The sequence below is a fragment of the Schistocerca americana genome, chromosome 1 (assembly GCF_021461395.2).
Source record: "Schistocerca americana isolate TAMUIC-IGC-003095 chromosome 1, iqSchAmer2.1, whole genome shotgun sequence".
Classification (NCBI taxonomy): Eukaryota; Metazoa; Arthropoda; class Insecta; order Orthoptera; family Acrididae; genus Schistocerca; species Schistocerca americana.
The window spans coordinates 41,600,051-41,622,751 of record NC_060119.1 but is presented as its reverse complement, the minus strand read 5'-3'; positions in this window follow the sequence as shown (position 1 = coordinate 41,622,751).

Genomic DNA, 22,701 nt, shown 5'->3' with positions numbered 1-22,701 from the left:
TTCGTTTCTACTTATCTAGTACATCACAAAGTAGGATAAAATTTGAGCGCGGTTTTAGAAATTCCTTTAATCAGTTGGCAACTTTTTGGATCCTTAATCGATAGCTTGGATATAGAATCAAGTTTGCATCATCTTAATTCCTCCGTTCAGCCTACTAAAAACATTCACTGTTTTATTTAGACTTGAAAAGCAAAGAATAAAGGTAATTCCTCATAGGGGAAAACTGGTTATCATCGATATCCATCCAAATTTCTTGAGTTCATGTTGTCTCCCTGAGGTACTAGACGTACCCTAGCAGCAGTAACCCTAATCAGTTTCTTTCACTGAATAATTCAATTATGAATCCATCGTCATCAAATATTTGAGACTCAAAAAATAAGTTCTAGTTGCGTTTACTGTATGTCCTTATCCGTGTTACACCAGTTCTCAATTTGCTCCCGTCGCAGAATGAGGAAAATCTGTGGTCTTTCAGCTCTTTTTGTGTAGGCATAGATCTTGTAATTTATATGCACATCACACTTAAGCACGTTTACATAATCATATGTCATTTACGCCTTTCTTGTTATTGATATATCACTGCATCCAAATTAGTACACTGAAGGTTGTAAACTCGGCAACACGCAAATAGAAGTTAGAAAATCTAAATTGTGTCGTTATTGCTCATACTTACTGCCAAACCTCCAGATATCAGAGACTCAGATCGGCACCAAACGTTATGTGTCAATAGAGTACCAACCAAAACACCGATTTAGTTCGTGCTGGGTGCTGTCGTCCAATATAACATTCATAAACGATAAACAAAAGGATCACCGGCACAATCGAGTATAGGAGAAGCGTATATGTGATAAAACGGTACAGAGAGCTGTGGTAGGTGAGTGGGTAAGGCGTTAGCTTCTCGTCTTAAACTTCCCGAGTTCAAAGCCCACTGAGGGCGATTTTAAAAAAAAAAAAAAAAAAAAAAAAAAAAAAAAACAGTTTACGCGTGAAATTGTTATAAGGGATAACATATTCCTGACATGTAAAAGGACGTTTCGGTGTTTGTAGCAATGTTATTTTTGCTAGCCACCATATACCGTTATCCAGGAACAAAGGAAAGTGTAGGGGGTGCAACGAACATAGTTTATTTATTTTCCTTTTCTCTCATTAATACCACCGAGAATAGCAGGTTGATACTCTATCGACACACAACGTTTGGTATTGATCTAACTGTTTCACATCTGGAGGTTTGGGTGTTCGTGCTAAAATGATATGAAAGGGGGGAGGATCACCACATAGAGCCGACGACGATGTAGTTCGGCTACACATGTTGCAAGATCTTGACTTCCAACGCCTAAAAAAACATATGTGAAATATTTTCCTGAACCTGTAAACCACTATAACACGTTCCGAAATACTTCACGTTAATGATAATGCTAAGCCGAGAATCACAACCAGTATGAACGTTCTTACAACGGACTATTCCACTTCTATCTCCCACTACGTATGGTAGTAAGTAGTGGAAAACAAACTACTGATACTGTCAGGGAATAGTGATGATGATATAACAACTGTGTTTTTTTTTATTTACTTATTCTTAGCATTCTTCTCACATGCATCTGACAACGTATTTGCATTCCTTTCCACCTTCTTGTGGAATGAACCCAATCACTTACGGTAATAAGGCAAGTTGGTTCGTACATTCAGAGAAAACTGTTTATTTAATTTGGATGCTCGTTTTGCTATGAGAAGCTGGGACATTCTACACAGTCACTCAAAGAAGTTGCACCCCTTCGATTACCAGTTTTTTGTAGGTCGCTGGAGTAAATAGGTAGCTGGAGCAACTGACGGTACCAAGCGATGGGAAAAGAAGCGTAGGTAAATCCAGTTTTCAGAAGAAGTCGCCGGGCAGATTCACATGATAATTTGGCGCTACTGACAACGTCCGTCTGTTGTAGATCTGTGAAACAAGTTTTATGCACACTCATTTGGACGTTTCAACAGATAGAAATTCTGTAAAAGAGTCTTCTGCAGACAGAGATCTTGACCGACTTAACAAATACATCGGAAGCTGACTCAACCTATAATTATATACCATCGGGATTTTTCTCACTATGTAGGCGTTAACTTATGCACGCTATTTTAAAAAGTTTCAGATATTCTTGCAGGATGTAGTATTATTCAAAACTGAAAGAAGAAAATAATGACGTGTTCGGAAGCAAGAACATGTTGAGATATAGATCGTTAAATATCCCCAGTTCACAGTCTCCGTATATTTACAAATAAGGCGGCATTCTCAAGTGATGGCACAGTAAATTACGGCGGTACGGTCGTGAGGGCTGATGCCATTTCTGCTGCAAACGTGGCTTTGTAGGGTCATGATTGCTTCAGCATCAGTTAATGCACAGCAGTTGCAGGTGACAGACTCATTGAGCGAGACACTTATCCGAACAGGTGAACAAGTGCTTTGTATTACCGATTACCAGTCCTATTGCAGAACTGTGTACAGCGGGGCACCATACCGCACCGTTTCTTAAGCGATATTCTTGCCGAGTAGGTCCGGTATCATGTCCCCATCATTCACCGGAGACGAATGTGCCGGATTTCTGGCTGCGGAGGCATTTAAGGTCATCGGTGTATGCCCAGTCCATCAACAAAGTGCGAACGTAACAGGAGCGTGTGACCAACGCCCGTAATGCAATCCGGACAGAGGCAGGTGTATTTGAAAGAGAGTGTGCTTAACAGAGAAGGACGTCATTATCCGATAAAATCACATGCCGCCCTACTTACCCTGCTGATTTGGACAATACTGCGTCAGTTTGGAATATATGACACTTGCCTTCGAACACCTGTATTTATCCACAGGTAGTGTAGGTGATGATCGTATGTCGCAAAGACTGATCACAAAGAATAAAAATAATTAATGCCGTTAAATGGATGAAAAGTTATGAGGTGCTTTGATCACGAGATTGGTTATACGTCTCTGGAATCAGTCACAATCTTCTTAAGTTCAGACCTTTTTAAAGTTTAACTATCCAACAAACCTGGCTCTTGTTATGGCACAACGGACGGAAGTAGCCAAGAGGTCCACAATGTTCCACCTACTGCGCACGACTGAAGTACATACGTATATGAAACAAATGCTACTCTAGTATGTTGTAGGACTTTCGCACAATCAGCTTAACATCTCATGCATCCACATTGATGATAGGAATAATACACAGATGAATGAGAGAGAATGATCTGGATCTGCTTCTGGATTTGACTTCGATGAAGATGGACACGAGCAAGCAGTCCTGACATAGTGACTGATAATTGAAGCAAGATGTATGGAAAATTAAGACAAAAGACAACAGACTAAGCGTAAAAGGGTACCACATGTTCAAAATTCACAGGAAATGTGTAGCCTGTAGGAAAATACGGAAAATATAAAATATTTACAAGAAGCAAGAGGAACGGAGAAAATGAGAACCGAGATCGGAGAGCTCTAATTAGACAGGACACTATGGTTCAACCTGTACGTCTTAGAAACAATGAGGGGTGTACAAGAGAAACTCATGAGTTGGATTTGAATTTAAAGTGGAAGATATCAATGAGAGAATTTGTTGATGACATTGCTACCCTCATTGAAAGTTAGGTAGAATTGCAAGATGTGTTGAATGGAATCAATAGTCTAAAGAGCACACACACTAGTTACGGAGTAAACCAGAGAGATTAGAAAGCAATTACCAGTAAGAGAAAGGAGAGCACCGATAAGCTCAAAATAAAAATTGGGTCATGAAGGCCTTCCTGGTCAAAAGAATCCCAGTAGTATCGCACATTGGCCTTAACAGCTAATGAAGAAATTTCTTTGAGTATGTGTCTGGCATGCAGCATTGTATGGAGGTAGTCAAGGATTGTGGGGAAACTGCATACGATGATTATCGAAACGTTTGTCATATGCTGTTACAAAATGGCGCTGAGAATTACCTGGACTGTTGAGATAAGTAATAAAGAGTTGAAACGTCCTGACGGATCATACCTGTGTGCCGGACCGAGACTCTTACTCGGGACCTTTCCATTTCGCGGGTAAGTGTTCTACCGTCTGAGCTACCCAAGTATGACCGAAGTTTGGAAGGTAGGAGACGAGATACTGGCGGAATTAAAGCTGTGAGGACGGGTCGTGTGTCATGTTTGGGTAGCTCAGATGGGTTTACTCCCACGGCTAGCAGTCACCTCGATCGCTTTTACCTTTTCGACTCCATGTGTGGGCAGCTTCTGGATGTTACTGTGATACCAGCCTGTTTTACTGATCACTGAGCCGTAGCCGTCACGTTTAATTACGAGCGGCAACCGGTTAAATTGTTTCGTCCTCCCTGGCTGCTCAGTATAGCCTATTTGCAGGATACCTCTCTAGGTGTCGCGCAGGAGGACGTAGGGGTTCGCTGTTCTCGTACTATGGACCGGTACTCGTCTATTGGGGCATGGTGGAGACTGCATGTTAAACCACAAATCCGTAGGGCTCTCATGCGTTTTGTAGCTGCGAAGGTGGCAGACGATCGACGAACGCAAGAGTTTTACTACTCAGTCTTACGTCAACTGTACGATAGTGCTACGCATGCTCCCCTACGGGTTACTGAAATAGAGTGCATCAAAGCCAAACTGCGTCAGCTAAAACGCATTCAAATGGAGGGACTGCGGATGAGGTGTCAACCACGTCCCCTTTTAGAAGACGAATTGACGCCACTATACCGCCTAGTGCGTTTACTGGCGCGCCGGAACCGTGTGTGCCTTGCCTCCCTCACGACCGCTGATGTCCGCATGTTCACCTCTCACCGTGACATTTCCGACTTTATTTACACCTATTTTACTGATCTGTACCAGACCCATGTCCCGGCTGAAAACTCTCTCGACGACTTTACATCCTTGCTGCATCGCGTCGTCACTCCTCAATTGAATGACGTCTTTCTGCGTCCCTTTCACAAGGACGATATATATGGTGTTGTTACAGGATCTCAGTCCCACAAGTCGCCTGGATTAGGCGGTATTCCTGAGGAGTTTTATGTTTAATTTTGGCCACTCATTGGTGACACTTTAACGTCAATGGTAAATGAAGTGATGCGGTGAGTCTCACTTCCTGCTCCTTTTCAGGAAGTTGAACCGTTCCTCCTCCGAAAACCACAGGTTTTGATTCCCTCCGTCCTATTACTCTCCTTAACTTCGATTATAAAATCGTCGCTCGGGCAATTAATATCTGCCTCGCTAAGCTGCTCGATACTATTATTGCCACCCACCAAAGCTGTGTGCCTGGACGCACGATACTGACTTCTGTTCTCGAATGTCGCGATTTAATTTCGGTGGCCGCTGCCCAGGAGCTTTACTTTTTCTTGATTTCCAAATAGCGCTTGATCGCGTCAGCCATGATTTTCTAACCAGAGCGCTCACCACTGTCGGATTTAATAATGAACCTCGACAGGTCTTAACTCGTCTTTTTACCGGTATCAGGGTCTCGGTGATTGTGAACGGTGACCCTACCTCCCCACCCCCCCACCCCCAGGATATCTATCAGACGGGCTTTACCCTAGGGAAGCCCTTATCCATGTCCCTTTTTGTCTTGTTCTTAGAGTCCTTACTTCGCCGCCTCACCATGCAATTACGTGGCTGGACTGTATTGTGGGAACTATTTTCGGTCCGTGCATACGCCGATAACGTCATGTATTTAGTACGACAAGTCGAGGACATACCGAGGCTTAAGGATACCTTGGATTCATTTTGTCGTCTTGCTGGTGCTCGCAATAATGATCGTAAATGAACGTTCCTACTGTTGAGAGGCTTCAATAATGTCGTCATTCCTTAGGCGAAAGTCGTCAATCGCCAAGACCTTAGGGATCTTAGTGGATCGCAATCCGATCAAAATGACGACACTAAATTGGCGTGAGGTAGCAAGTCGTGTTCATGGAGCGATTCTTGAACGTGAACGCAGTTCGCTTAGCCTCCTTCACAAGGTACGGGCTTTACAAACCTACGTCTTCAGTAAAGTATATTAAGTTACGCAGGTCCTCCCGCTTCCCGCGATGATGGCCCGCAGACTGAAATTCCTGTGGCGCCGCCCTATCTTTCCTGCCCGGTACGAAGTAGTGGCCAGGCCTCGAAAGCTTGGAGGATTCGCTCTTTCCGATATCAAAATGAAGACATCCCTCTTATTTGCCTGCCGCAATGTTTTAACCTGTACGCGGGGGGCTCTGCATTCAGTTACCTCTCGTTTACTTTCCCGCCTCCGGCCGGTCTGTCTGACCCCTCCTGTTGATGTTGGACGGATTAAATACTAAATTGCGGAACATTAGCGAATATTTTCTAATTATCGGTGCTGACATACTTTCTATGACGCATATTAATACGAGCATGCTGTCACTTTGTTGTAGTGCACCATTTTCCCTTTCTTTTGTTCTACTTGCTTCCCCACTAACGTGTCGGAAAACGGTCTGCTCCCATGTTAGTCTTCCTGTATTTCGGATGGAGATGGCTTCAACGTGATATAAGGCAATCCACAGTCTGACACCTACTGGTGATCGTCTTTTTGGTATTGGCCTTCGTCCGACTGATCAGTGCGAGGAATGTCATCAGACTGACACCTTACTTCGTAGGCTTGTTGCTTGCAGACGGGATCATTGGCTCTGTTTCCGCCGTCAATTAGCTTTCCCTTATTCGAGGGCCTGAAACTGCTTTCCCAGACGACATTCTCCTACATCCGGACATTTCCTTTTTTCCTTTCCCTCAGACGAAAACAAACACGATTGTCTGGCTCTTGGGTTACTATGTGCACTACGTCGTTGAAGGTGGGAATGAGCCAGATCCCCGCGTTTTTCACCATTATCTGAGAACAGCATTTGCCGCGATTCCGAACGCTTTTTGCGAATATGCTTTTTCTTGTGTTTAACAGTCCGGGTGTTGGTTAAGCTCCCCTGTGATCTCTGTTTCTCCCCTTAGCTTGAGTCCCCTCCCTTGTAGCTTTGTTTTGTCACTTTTTCTCTTCCACATGCATATAAAAATCTGACAAGAAGGGCGTGATAATGGGTTAGTCTTCCCCTCTAGAATTTAATAATTGTTTGTGCCTGAACTAATTTGTTGATTTTCTTTCTGCAGCTGATGTTAAATCATGATTAGACTATGGTTGTCTCATTTTCATGAAAATACCAAGTCAATCTGAAATTTAAAAAAGATCGAAAGCACTTCCCGCGAAAGGCAAAGGTCCCGAGTTCGAATCTCGGTCCGGCACACTGTGTTAATCTGCCACGAAGTTTCATATCAGCGCACACTCCGCTGAAAAGTGAAATTTTCATTCTGGGATGAAGAGTTTGTCTGCAGAAGGCGTCCGGACAGGAATATGTGGAAAACAGAGGCCATAAGAAGACACATTGATAGAACGTGTGTTGAGACACCAGGAAATAGTTTTGTTGACACTAGACGGATCTATAGAGGTTCAAAACTGCAGGGGTAGACAGGGCAAGGAATATGTACGACAGATAATTGAAGACGTTTCGTGGAAGTACCCCTCTGCTATGAAGAGGTTCGCAAAGAGAGAGGTAAGTGGCGTTCTGCATAAACTCAAGCAGCAGACAAATGATATAAAGTAATAGAAACTAAAATTAATATTATGTGATTATACAACAGTTTTGAAGAATCCGTTTCAGAGTTCAACCAGCCAAAAAATACCATCCGAATCAACAATCGCCAACCAACGCTTAGTAGCAAAAGGTTATTGCTTTGGATGTATTTGGATATAACAATGAAGAGAGAGAATAATACACACACATTTGACATCTTCAGAAAGTCAACAGCCACAGACATTATTATACCTGCTTCATCCAGCAACCCGCTGAATCAAAAATTAGCTGCCCTACGACACATGTTATACAGACTAAATAACATCCCACTCAGCAAAGAGAACTATGACAAAGAATTACAAACAGTACAATTCATAGCCACAAAAAATGATTACAGCACCCATATAATACAATAACGCAATCAAAAAATTAAAACACAGCTAAAGAGAAATCAAGACATGCAGAGAGCACAGAAACCCACGTACACTACATTTCACATGGAAACACAAAACAATGACACCTATGACATTAATAACAAAATCATGGTACACTCTTACATACAATCACAAAAGCAACACACAGGATAGCAAAAATACTACGAAAACAGGGATTACAAAGAGCTTACAGAACAAGAAACACACTCCAGTAACATTTACAAACAAGAGACAAACCAGATAAATACCAAGGATCAGGTATATACCAGCTATAGTGCCAAGAATGTAAATCAGTACATCTTGGGATGACAAGCAGGAACTGCAAAGCTAGATATAAAGAACACATAAGAAATTTAAAACGTGAAGATAGCCATTCTACCTTCGCTAAACACCTTATAAAACATGGACAACAACCATCCAACATGGAATGTGACATAACAGTTATCAGAGTGAATAATCACAACAGAAAGCTCCTGACATTGCAAGCGAACTGTCACATACAATGAGCCATTTCAATGGAAGACAAGGTATTCAACGACCAAATCCATATAAACCATAACTCTCTGATCATGGCAGCCACCAAAACTATAACAAACTGAAATGTAATCGGGATAATTAATTAATTAATATCCCCACGCTCACCTCCCCCCCACCCCCCAACCCCCCCCACACACACACACACATACAGAAACATGAAGTCATATTTATTAAAAATAATAATAATAATACGTTTACACACAGCAAACCACACACACACACATATTTACTATAAAAAATTACAGTACACACAGAGAAATACATACACACTCGTAACCTCATATTTATTTTAAAAAATTACATTTACTCACAGCAGAATACACACACACACACACACACACACACACACACACACCCATGCCCCGGGCGCACACACACACATACCCACACACACACACACACACACACACAGAGAGAGAGAGAGAGAGAGAGAGAACAAATGAAAACATGAAACACAACACAAACAAAGGACAGACAACAAACACACAACAACAGTTGGCAACGCTACGTACCAAAAACCGCACATATGTTGATCACCAAATGCAAATTGAAAGTGAAACATGCGATGTGACAAATGTGGAACGGCAGAAATCGGCCAACTGGAGTACGAAAACCAACAAATACATCTCCAGGACCACACACATGTGTTAACACAGCTGGAAATCGTAAGTAACACCGAACGATACATTCACAATACGCAACTTGTGCTACAGAAGTTATTTCTAGCCTAAAAAGGAAGAGAAAAGCACGACAAAATGTAATATAGCAGCTTATTATATCCATCATGTAATATGTTTATTGTATGTATGCAAAAAATGTATTTCCGGCTACTGATGATGCTTCCCAGATAATAAGAGCGAAATGCCTATGGCAATAAACAAACTGCCTTCATTTAGTTGCATAGACCATACATACCTCCACGATCGTAGAGGTAAAATTAAAATAAGTAAGAGTAATTAATTCAGCAGCATGATTGTTACAAATGTCTTTGAGAAATACAATGATAAAATTCACCAATGCATCATCAAAATTAAGCACCTAGTATGGGTACATGAAGAACAAGCAAATTTTCATATATAGGAGAAGGTATTCGAACCAATGGAAGAGAAAGAATGCTACCAGAATACGATTAACGGAGATGGACTTAGCAATCTACTTAACAAAACTCGTACATAACAAAAAATTGTCTAGGAAGCAAATGATCAAAAACTCCCCACTACCAAAGATTGAGTTGGCCATAATGCCGATATGCAACAGAAACACTGAGCATAAAATCAATAAAGGAAAATAAAGAAATGAGGGAAATGGAAAGAAAGTGTGATACAAAAACTAAAAACATTTAAAGTAACATGTAATACAAAAGTATACAATTATGCAGAAATAATTACGGACTAAATTAGGAAAAGAAGACTAACGTTCTGTGGGTGCGTACAGAGAGTAAGCTTATAAGAACAACTTGAGAGGCACCCACATGCCTTGCTCATACTGTGGCATCAAGCAGTCAGGCCTGCAAGGTGAGTGGTCTGCCAAGCGAGTGGATTCATTCTTATTTATCAAGTAACATGAACTTTCGTACAATTAAGTTACAAATTATCCTCCTGTATGAATAATACGCAACGGAAACGCATATCTGACTATCAGTAATTTACAGAACTCTGTTCACTACGCACTGGCAATACCACATTTTCTTTTTGTCTTTTATTTAACGGATTTTGTCAACACGTGGCCGCCGCACTGAATATGAATGGCACACACATTATAAATTCGGGACATCATGACAACATACAACTCGAAGGAAAAGCCCACCAATCTTTTTCTTTTCACTAACTTATTTATTCCGATAAATTCTATAACCTAAACACACAAATTCTATAACCTACAACAATAACACATGAGAAATTCCGCCCAGTGGGCATGGCTTAACATTGGTGATTCTCTACCTTATGGTCTCGTAATTATTTAACGCTACAGTGCACTTTCTGGATAGGATGGTGGATCTTTTATTATATCTCACACTTCGACTATCACAATCATCATCACGAAACTTTCCTCCAGACCGAGCAGTACAAAAGGAACACGCATAACCCACTAATCTTTTGAAGCTACCTTGCTACTCTCCCATGCAAACCACACATACCCAAATTACATGACATACATCACACTACAACATGGAATACAATACACTAAATAGTCACAACACTATCACTTTCAGCTTTCCCACTTCAATTAGTATTTATCCCAGTTTCACACGACAGTGCCCCACTTTGTAATTCTACTTTCCTACTATGAACTCTGGAGATATATGCACGTCTTCCTGCGCAATGCCAGCCAAGTGGCGTTGCTAGATAGACGGCCGACTCACCTTGCTTCTCTCTCAGAGTTTGAATCTAGCGTCACACGGAATCATATCACGCAAAGTAATATTAAGAACATATTCATCACACACGCGAGTCCTCAACTGACATCATGGACGAGTACTTCTCTTTATCCTTTGTCTCATACACAGATTGAGACTCACACAGTACTCACTACGTGGAAGTACTCGTCTCTAATTTCAAGTCCTGCACACGCCATTTCTTAACTATTTCAACTTATGGTACACACTCTGTTTCTTAAATATTTCAACTTATTGTACACACGCTAGTAACTCAACATAACTTAAGCACACGGAAGTATTTCAACTTATTCCTACATGTGGTTTCACTGTGACCGTTGGTCACTTCCGTAGATTACTACAATCCCATTAATATTACCTGCCTGACATTTAATTCTCCCCACAAAAGTTCCTGAAATGGAGAAATTATTATTTCAAACTACCCTTAAATATTCCACATGCATACCATGTCTCCACTCTTTTGTCTTTACGGAGCACAACTATAACAGGTCTTAACTGCACAAGATCCAGCGGCAGAGTGCCGAAACATGGCTGTTCTTCAGGTCCTCTCGCACCTTTGCTGAAGTGGGGGAGCACCTTGCTACCGTATTGGTCAGCCACATTTCAGGCGCTCAAAGCTCAGGTAAATTTCATCTCTTCGGTCCCACCAAAGGTGGCCAAAGGATCGTCTCAAAGATGATCATATATTCACAATCACTATCTGCGGTTAGCAGACGACCATACATTTATTCATTTCACAGATCTCACCAAACTGGATGTAGGGATTTATTTTGTGGGAGTGCACATGTGATCAATTAAATAAATTAATTGTAATTCTTTCCCACACTGGTTCTAATGGTTCTGAGCACTATGGGACTTAACATCTGTGGTCATCAGTCCCCTAGAACTTAGAACTGCTTAAACCTAACTAACCTAAGGACATCACACATATCCATGCCCGAGGCAGGATTCGAACCTGCGACCGTAGCGGCCCGCGGTTCCAGACTGAAGCGCCTAGAACCGCACGGCCACACAGGCCGGCCCCCACACTGGTATCCAGCTTCGGTGTATTAATTGAAATTGAGTTATTTTACAAAAAAAAATGTGTTGTTCTGACAAAAATAATGAACTATGTTGTACCTATTTTCAATTTTCAGTGTCGGGTGGTACTGTACCCTTTCAAACTGAACAGCTTCTTTCTTTCTCGTACTTCCCCAGCATTTATTGCCATCTACTACAGAGTCCCCTATTCGACGACTCAGTATTTTTTTTAAATTATTTAACTCTGTGAACGACTGCTCTTCCTGATGATACAGTTATCACAGTAACATAAGGGAGAAAAGCAATGTGCGCCATTTGTCTGAGAATCGCGTAAACATTGTTCTGTATGTTATCGTATTTGAACAGCTTATGTGTTACGTCATGTGATACGGAATTTGGGGACCAGCATATCATTCGCCTAAACGAGCGTGGAAACCACCTAAGACACACCGTCAGGCTGATCCGTGTTCCAGCCAAAGGTCGTTACTCTGCCGCGCGAGTTCGATTAGAGTCTTGATCAGCTTCTTGTGCAGTAAGCTAGTGTGCTGCTTCTTATTCGATTTCTCTAGAGTACCTGTGATGTTTCAGATTACAAATCTGTACTGTTCTGAGCATCATCTGTTTCTACATCCGTCATCTTCAAATGTCATCTGTCATTCCTGTTCTCTTCCTACCTCTTCCTCTAATTCCTTCCACTTTTTCCTATGTAATTCTTTGTTGCAGGCAACTGCTATGCATTCTTTTCAGATTCCTTCGAATAAATTTCCTTCATCACCTATTTTCTTCAAAACTTCCTCATTCTAAAGTCGGTTTCAGAATTCCTCTCCATACCTACATTTCGAAACTTTCAAATATTTTTTCTTTCTTTTTAACCATCCGTGATTCACTGCTGTATACACTACAATCCAGACACAAAATTGAGCAAATCCTTTCTTCATCCTCTAGATGTTACTAACTGCGTCACTTTTACAAAAGGCTCTCTTTCCTATAGATATTTTCCTCCTCATTTTGTCCATTGTCCATATAACTTCAGTTCCATGATAAAAAACTTTCACATGTAGAAAGACTCTTACTTGTTCTCTCTTTTTTCTCTCTGAGAATACGTTTACTGGAGCTTCCTTCATGCCTGTTCTCAGCACTTCCTCTTTCCAGTACTTATCTTCATCCTATACCCTTAGCTCCTTCCTGCAATACTCTTCAACATTTTCTGTAGCTTCTCCTTTCATTCCGCCAGCACTGCTGGTCCATCCTCTTATTTTATAGTCATTCTCCTTTCTCTTCTAATTACTATGCCTCTTGTATCCGCTATGGCCCTACCTAAAAGTTTTTCTCCACATATGTTGAATAGCTTCGGTGACAGTGAGCATCTTTGCCTTACAACTCTTTCAGTGCACATCTGTTCCGACACCAGATTGCCTACACTATCACCTTTTGCTCTGTACACGTCTCCTACATTAACCTTCCATTCTTCCACCTTCCACTTCTTTTAAAAATATCAGCCATGTCTTCTTCCAGTCGACAATGCAAATGTACATCACCTTGTTCATTTCTGTCATTCTTTATCTTATCATCCTCATACAACCTATGGCGCCTCTTGTTCTTTTACCCTTGTTGAACCATACCTGGTTGTCCCCGTTATTTTCCCCAATTTTCCTTTCGATTCTCTGTAGGATGACTCTCGTTATAGCCTTTGTTACTGGACAGATAAAACAAATTGTCTTATATTCTTTGTATTCTTTTGTATAGTACTTTTTTGGTAAATGTAGTAGAATAGTCTTAAGTAAATCTTGATACTACATTCCGATGTCATAAATTCTGTTTACTACCACAGTCAATGTGGCTATCGAATTTACACCTAAGATTTTCAGTGTCTCAGATGGTATTTTGCTAGAGCCCCATGGTTTCCTTACCCGGAGCTCCTGTTTCACTTTCTCCAAAACACATTTCAATATGTTAGGACTTCGTTTTTTTTTTTTTCATTTTCTTCCCCTTCATCTTCCAAATTCAATCTAATGTTATCAGCTTGTACACCATACACCTCTTCCACGTAATCCACCCAAACGTCTATACACACCATACTCACGCGAAGCTGAAAGTTGGCAAGATTTTCAAGACAAAACTGTTCGAAAAAGACATTTAAGAAAATGCAGATCAGGAGAGAAGAAAGAAAGCGTAACGCAAATTTAATTTGCTAAACATGGTCCTCAGCTCGTCTCTAACGAAAGAAGCGTGTGAAATTTAATATGTTCGAGTGAGCTTCATGTACGACATCTGAATATGGAAGTAACTATGAGATGTGCTTCGTGTGTTTCCATTTAGACAGCCATCATATGGCGACCAGGCGGTGAAACATGTCTGTGTGGAAGTTAGCCGAAGGACGGCAGGTGGTAAGTGATGCTGTAAATGACGGAAGGAACGATGAGCTGGAAGTGTGTAGAAGCCCATCTAGCAGAAACTGAATACTGCTGAAAAGTTGCTTGTATTGGGACTCCTTTCTTACCGTGAGTTCGTATAAGCAATGAAATGACCAGAGATGTGTGCACGTGGCGATCAGTGGCAGATCTCACACAGTTCTCTCTGAGCTGACCTGTGGCTGGGCTACGTAAAACTTTTTCAGGGCTTTTGGTGTGGTGGGAAACCAAGCCTTGGCAGAAACGTGATTGAAATATGCAGTTCCTGCTTTCTAACTCTTGCGGTGAAATTTAGGAGCTGACCGGACGAACGTCTAGGCAAGTCCACATGCTGCTTTAATCGATGGGGTCGCATTGTGCCCTTGCAAGTTGGGAACACATGTCTATTAAAATTTTCAGCATAAACTTCAGTCTGTTTCCGACGTTTCTTTCACACGCGATGAATTCAGTCACTTTATTGACGACTCATATGAACGAGGATGCAGTCTACCATACAAGCTGGACTTGTTTTTAGAATTAGAATAATATAATTATCTGCACAATTACATTTGTATCTAACAAAATAACCTGTTTCGGCTGATATTTGCAACGCTCAGGTCATAAAATACAGTGAGTGGTTACGTGCCACCATTGACAACATGGTTTCCGCAGTCGTGGAACGGAAGCACAGCCTATATTTTAGTATCACTGGAGGCCGATGTCGGCCGATACCGGTTACTTCATTAGGAATAAATGCGATTGTGCCAGATAATTAAATTACTCTAAAAATAATCATTCACTGTATTCCCTTCTAAATATAAATGGCGGTCTTCCCATTGTTTGTAAACTTTTACGGTTCAAATAAAGAGAAACTAAAACTACCCTCTACCCAGTGTGAATAGCTTTCCCAGCGGTTTTAGTCCCGTTTCCTTCGCTCACCAGTTATCACTTGTTTACACAAACCTATTGCTTCCATTCCGTATTCGCTGTCCAATCTTACATTCCTCCGAAATATCTAAGGAGGAAAGCAGCTAAGGTAAACCAGCTCTCCCATGTACGAAGCGCTACAAGATCCACCAACAATCCCTGTGAAATGATCTGAACCACACTAGGCTGGCTCAGAAGGTATCAGCTCCTTCGACGTGACATCCGGGTGGCGCCAACACAGGAACGAGGGTACATACACTCAACAACGCTCAGTTACCTCAAGACCCAACGAAAAAAGTTGATGATTTAAACTACCGTGCCAAATTTGATCGAAGATGAATGGCATTAGGACGGGTTAATGGAGATGTGGTTACGCTTTGACGAAGTTGGGTTCCCTCTAAACTGTTGGTGCCGAATGCGGAGCAAAGGAGGATATTATGAAATCGTAGTTCATGAGTGAGCACTTGCGGTATTCCATGGCGATCTGATGACTCGGCACCAGGTGACTCCGAGTGTTCTGAGCTGGTTGTCAAGTTTAGACATTTGCATTTTAGAGTAGACACTTTTCGGTGCAAGGAAACCGACACACACACAAACACGTACACACACTTATGGGCATGCAGATGTGTGTGTGTGTGTGCTATCCATATGACAGTAATTTAATGAAAATTTCTATCCAGAAGTCACTCATTAGTTGCTGTGCAGCTAAGTAATTGAATCACATTTAATTTTAAGTTCCGAGTGTAATTAGACGAGCAGCGCACCCAGTGACCACATACAGTACATTTCCTTGGTACAGAATGAAATAACCTGTCCTTGTGTGCCGAATTAATCCATATATCTTATGAAAACGGATAACTCTATCGTTGCCTATATTCCACATCCGGTATTAAACCAGTGGATCGATTTGATCCAAACGTCGCACTGTCTGGAAAGAAGCGCTCTGGTGTGTAAGAACCACCCACCAATCAAAGAGGTGGGGGTGCAGTTGAAAAAGTAGCGTAGCCCACGACTGACTGAGTGAGATCACTTAATCACTTGGAACAAACTCTATACGTAATTTCAATGTTTATCCCTTACTGTATTTTCATGTAGTGCAGTAAAACAGCTGCATCAAGAATTACATTTCAATTTATGGCTTTTTTTGATAGAAACTCTATTCGTGACACATATCGCGTACAGTATTCACATACCACCGACTGCACTTGCCAAATATTCCAATGTACGGCACATAGTTTGGAAATATGACGTCATATATTCTGACGTGCGTGAAAAGCATGACGTTTTAGTTTATTGCTACTATAGAACCAACTCTACTCCCAACACACTTTGCGGACAGTGCGCACAAATACCGTTGAATGAATCTGGAACATTATATCATAGTACGACTCGTTGTTCAGAAGATAAGACGTCAAAACGTTGAACTTCGTGAAAAGGAAACTGCGGGGTGAAATTCACTAGGGGTACAAGTCAAATACGGGTACCAATTTGTATCAAATATGTTAAATATATTTGAAATGTATGAAACACAAGCCGCAAGTAAAAACTGCTCCTAAATCCAATGTCAACCAAACTTGGTACACATGTTACTTATGTATTATCTCGAAAAAAATATTGTGGGCCTAGGAATCACCTACTACTTTGAGGAGTGCCCACAGAGAGAAAAGGGTGGAGGAAGAGGAGATGGAGAAACAGTGAGGGGTAAGGATTACCAGGACATAGTTAGAGGACGAGAAGGGCAGACAAACGGAGAGGATGAGATTAAGGGCGTTGGAGATGGGTGAAAATAGAAGCGGGAGGAAACGGAAAGAGTGAGGGGTTGAATAATGTGACGAGTAAGAGGGGGGAGGAGGAGATGCGTAGAAAAAAATTGTGGGGTGGGGGGAGGAATCTGAGATAGACGGAGATAGGTGCAGAGAAAGTGGACACAGAAGTGGAGGAGGAATGGACTAACAGAACACTAGAATAAATACATAGCCAGGCATTGCGAGGCGTTCAGTTTGTATGATTAAAATTCGCTATCATTGGCTATCTTGTTTTGTTTGATCTTCAGTATATTAATATTGGACTGCATGCTAAACAGACTACAGACACATATGCACTGCACATGTGATTCCTATAAGGAAGAATATTCACAGATGCAACGTTGTTCTTTTCCATGTCAGTAACCTTTCACTTGACCTTTCCTGCTAACATTAATCATATCACGTAACATAATATCTAATGCTGCCTTACAGTTGGCTGACCATGCCCGGATATTTTAACTAGCAATTCAATACAAGTGAATAATAATCTCACTGTGTGTACTAGAAGAAAAGTGATATTTATAATTGGTTGGTTCAAATGGCTCTGAGCACTATGGGACTTAACATCTGTGGTCATCAGTCCCCTAGAACTTAGAACTACTTAAACCTAACTAACCTAACGACATCACACATATCCATGCCCGAGGCAGGATTCGAACCTGCGACCGTAGCAGTCGCGCGGTTCCGGACTGAGCGCCTAGAACCGCTAGACCACCGCGGCCGGCTATATTTATAAATAAGTAAGCTCCATTCACTACATGTCTGTCTCATACTGCATAGGAGCGATCAAAGCTGGATGAATTGCTTGAATGAATATGGGCCGGTAGAATGTCGCGGGTAAAATGAGAAGATCTGACAGTTTATAGATTTATCTGTAACAACATAGGGAATCTGGTATGTAGAAGTGGTTAACATGTAAAGGATATTGGAATATTGAAGGGAGAGCGAGTACAAGTTATTTTCAGGTGAGTGCGTTGTGAGACGTGGATAGCACGGTCTAAGAAGTTCCGCAGAGAAAATCGCCACTGCGGACCCTCGAAACAGCACACCTGTTGGTAGCTAATGCTGCACGTCAGGAACACATCGCTTCTGCTGATCGTTTGACTCACCCCACAGCTCACTAATTTACAAAACTCGTGTGCCTTTTGTGTAGGCAGCTAGAAAAATGAGTCGACACGTGTAATGTCTCAATGTCGTACTTTCACAGGCATTCCTTGAAACAGGGAATTAAATGCTTTACTCCGTGCGATCCTTTAATGTTTTTTAAACTGAAGAGAAACCGGCAGTAACGCATTGTACATAAATTGAGACACGGACTCATTGTACCTATCTCATCTGACACAGTCGCGACTAGTAATGTAACCTCGCTGGCCATTAGAATTGCAACAGCAAGATGATTAGCAATTATCGAGACCTTACTACTTGTGCGGATTGAATAATTTATTAATTGGAGTGTTTCTGCTGAACTTGTAAGTCAGCATTATTCAAGAAAAGGGACGAAGAGGACAGTTTCGTCACATTCGGGATAACAAGGGTTCACACAGTCGTCCGACCATCCTCGTTATGCTCTTCTGATTGGTACATTACAACGACTGAGGTCAATGCCTGGCGGGGCCCGCTGAAGAGGTTCACAGTTCACTCCGTTAACCAACATTGTTCAATTCGTGCTTGTGATATTTCTCCGAAGATATGGTCATCTACTCGACGTTTTAACCTAGTCTTTAATTTTTCTATGAGGAAATGTTGCCGAAATACTGATACATGTATACGTATATTACGAGACAAGTGTATTACGAGAAAAGGGAAATTAAATGCCCATTGGTAAGCGTTCCTCTGACATAAGAAGATACAGTCTTAAGACCACATAACACGAATGATAAAACCAACACTTTACATCTAGAGGTTACTTTGCGAAATTATTGATGCTGATCGACGACGACACTGTCTGAGAAACGGTGACAACACCTGCACTGAGGGTGAAGGACTGGGGTAGACAAGCAGTGGGGGAGGCTCAAATCCCAAACACCTCGTCAGGGAACCGGTTGCTCTGGACAGCTTCGCTACCTGCTGCACCCTTGTAGGAAACCCCACGATAGGAAACCCCACGTAGCCCCCAGCAGTACCACATTCCTGTCTGGCGCCACCTAACTGCAGTCCCCTCCCATGTCCTTCATGCTGGCGACTTCGAGATTCCAGCAGGAAGTCGAACGTGTTTGTACATCCGCGCTGAAGCAAGCGCTGATGGATGCGAACAATACCGAACTATCAGTTTAATTACACATGGTTGCAAAATACTAACGCGAATTCTTTACAGAAGAATGGAAATGCTTGTAGAGGTCATCCTCTGGGAAGATTAGTTAGGATTCCCTAGAAAGGTATAACAGGCAACCCAATACTGACCCCACGACCACTCTTAGAAGATAGATTAAGGAAAGACAAACCTATGTTTATAATATTTGTAGAGGTATGAAAAACTTACAGAAAAGCTGACTGCAACACTCTCTTGGAAAATTTCAATGTAACAGGAGTAAAATAAAGGAAGTGAAAGGCTATTGACAACTTGTACAAAAGCCAAGACGGCGGTTATAAGAGTCTAGGGGCGGGAATGGGAAGCAGTGGCTGAGAAGGCGGTGAGATAGACTTGTAGCTTATCCCCGATGTTATTCAGTATGTACACTGAGCAGGCAGTATAGATAACAAAAGAAAATTTTCCAGTAGGAAATAATGTGCAGAGGAAAGAAATCAACACTATCGGGTTTCTACCGGTTGTTCGCCGCTCTCTTGTACCGATATTTCAACTGCGTAACTCGCAGTCTTCTTCAGGTGCTGCCTGATACTGATTCCAGTGTGGAACGAGTCCGGTATTTATGACTGTGTTGTGCCAGGCGCTCCGTCTGCGGCCCGCCCCGCGTCATGCACCGACCAATAGCAGCGACTGTAGTGCTCTCCTCTGGCTGCGGCACTTCCGAACGCTGTGGTCAATACCCGTTGTCAATCTCGCTGTTGCATTTCTGAACGACGTCCAAGTCGTGCTAGACATTTTATCTTCCGGTTGTCGTCACCTGTGATCTTGGTACGACGTTCTGTAACCGTTGCGTGCCGTGTCAGGCGTTCCGCGCGAGGTCCGTGCCCACCAGGGGCGGCTGCAGTGCTGTTTTCAGGCCGTTGTTGCTCCAACTGTCGCTCGAGAGCTGGTAGAGCGTCCTCAGGTATTGATCTGTTGTCTGAGGTACCATTCCGTGAGCGTCCTATGCTACATGCACCGAACAGTTTTCTCTAATTCCGTCTTCATATTTGTGTCCCATGGGGTATTCGTGTTGTTCCCGTTGAGACTTCAGGAGACCGAGTCCCGAATTCGAGGCAGAACAGGTTTTGCGGTTAATCTCTCCGTGACCTTAATCTCAATAGATTGCTGCCCCAATATCTCGATGTATGTGTTAGAATCTTGGCATCATTATAGTTCACAGAATGATTGAATTTTAAACAGTGCACGACAATCACTGTCCTGGTTGCCTGTGTCAGTATGGTGTGCCATTGATATTCTTTGCACCTATGGCAACGGTAACAGTCGTCTGGCCGATATATTCCATCCCACATTCAAAATGTATGTGGTAAAAGCCTGGTTTCTGCAGATCCAGGTAAACCTTCACACTCCCTGGTAGAGCCTTAAGCTTGGTGGGTGGATGGAATACGCTCTTGATGTGATGTTCGAGGAGAATTCTACTGATTTTTGCAGATATCGGCCCGACATATGGCAAATATCCAACTTTCTTCATTTCATCTTTTACCTCTTAACGAACCTCTGATGGATAAACAGACCGCGGTGCCTGTTGAACATATCTAGAAGAGCATCCGTTTTTGTAGAACACAGATTACAAGTGTTCCATCAGCGTCGCCAAATCATTCGTGTCTGTTCAACCAGTTCTGAGTAAACTATTTTTCTATGTCGGATAGTGGTAACCGCTGGCGTGCAGTTACAAGTCGGAGTGTGTTTCGGGTAGGCCTACGTACTGTGACTGAAGATACCATCTGCCTTCCTCTTGACTAGTACACCTAGGAATGGGATAGCCCATCCATCCCCATTTCCATGATAAATTTAATGTTAGGATGGCGTGACCTCCTAAGAGGTCCAAGAAAACGTGGAGATTTTCCCTCCCGTGATGCCATATAACAAAGGCGTCATCCATGTACCTAAAAAAGCATTGCAGTTGATCTGGGGCCGATGTAAGTGCCTCATCTTCAAATCTCTCCATAAGGAGATTGGCCATCATCGGTGAGAGAAGGCTACCCATTACCACCCCTTTCATTTGCATGTACAATTGAGCCCCTTGTAGGAGGTACGTCGAGGTAAATATGTGTCTCAATAAGTCAAGTAGAGAACCGTTGAACTTTTCCCTATCAGATCAAGTGAATCATTCAGTGCTACGCGGGTGAGCAGGGGCACCATGTCGAAACTGACCGTGATGTCAGATACCTTGACCTGTAACTGCCTCAGCCGTCATAGGAAATCCTCTGAGTTACGAATGTGACGGGCACACTTTCCCACATATGGGGAGAGCATCTTCTGAAGGTGTTGAGCAGTGAGGTAGGTGGCTGCGCCCGGGTTGCTGACTACTGGACATAGAGGAACGCCTGTTTTTTAAACCTTAGGCACACCATAAGGTGTTGGCGTCACTGGTCCTTTTGCTCTTAGTTGCTTAACGATCTTTTCTGGAAGGCCGATTTCCTTTAGAAGAGCCCAGATCTTCTTATCCACCTTGTCTTGTGAAGTCGCTGTCCACTGGTCTTTATACCGGGTCGTCCAAAAGTTGTCGCACTTCACTGTCATAATCTGCCTTCTGTAGGACGACGGTAGCATGTCCCTTCATCTGCTGGTATTACCGCAACTCTATCATCTTGTACATCTAAATCTACATCTACATCTACATCCATACTCCGCAAGCCACCTGACGGTGTGTGGCGGAGGGTACCCTGAGAACCTCTATCGGTTCTCCCTTCTATTTCAGTCTCGTATTGTTCGTGGAAAGAAGGATTGTCGGTATGCTTCTGTGTGGGCTCTAATCTCTCTGATTTTATCCTCATGGTCTCTTCACGAGATATACGTAGGAGGGAGCAATATACTGCTTGACTCTTCGGTGAAGGTATGTTCTCTAAACTTTAACAAAATCCCGTACCGAGCTACTGAGCGTCTCTCCTGCAGAGTCTTCCACTGGAGTTTTTCTATCATCTCCGTAACGCTTTCGCGATTACTAAACGAAGCGCGCTGCTCTCCGTAGGATCTTCTCTATCTCTTCCATCAACCCTATCTGGTACGGATCCCACACTGCTGAGCAGTATTCAAGCAGTGGGCGAACAAGCGTACTGTAACCCCTACTTCCTTTGTTTTCGGATTGAATGTCCTTAGGATTCTTCCAATGAATCTCAGTCTGGCATCCGCTTTACCGACGGTCAACTTTATATGATCATTCCATTTTAAATCGCTCCTAATGCGTACTCCCAGTTGCTGACATGCTATTATGTAGCTAAATGATTAGGGAACTATCTTTCTTTGTATTCGCAGCACATTACACTTGTCTACATTGAGATTCAATTGCCATTCCCTGCACCATGCGTCAATTCGCTGCAGATCCTCCT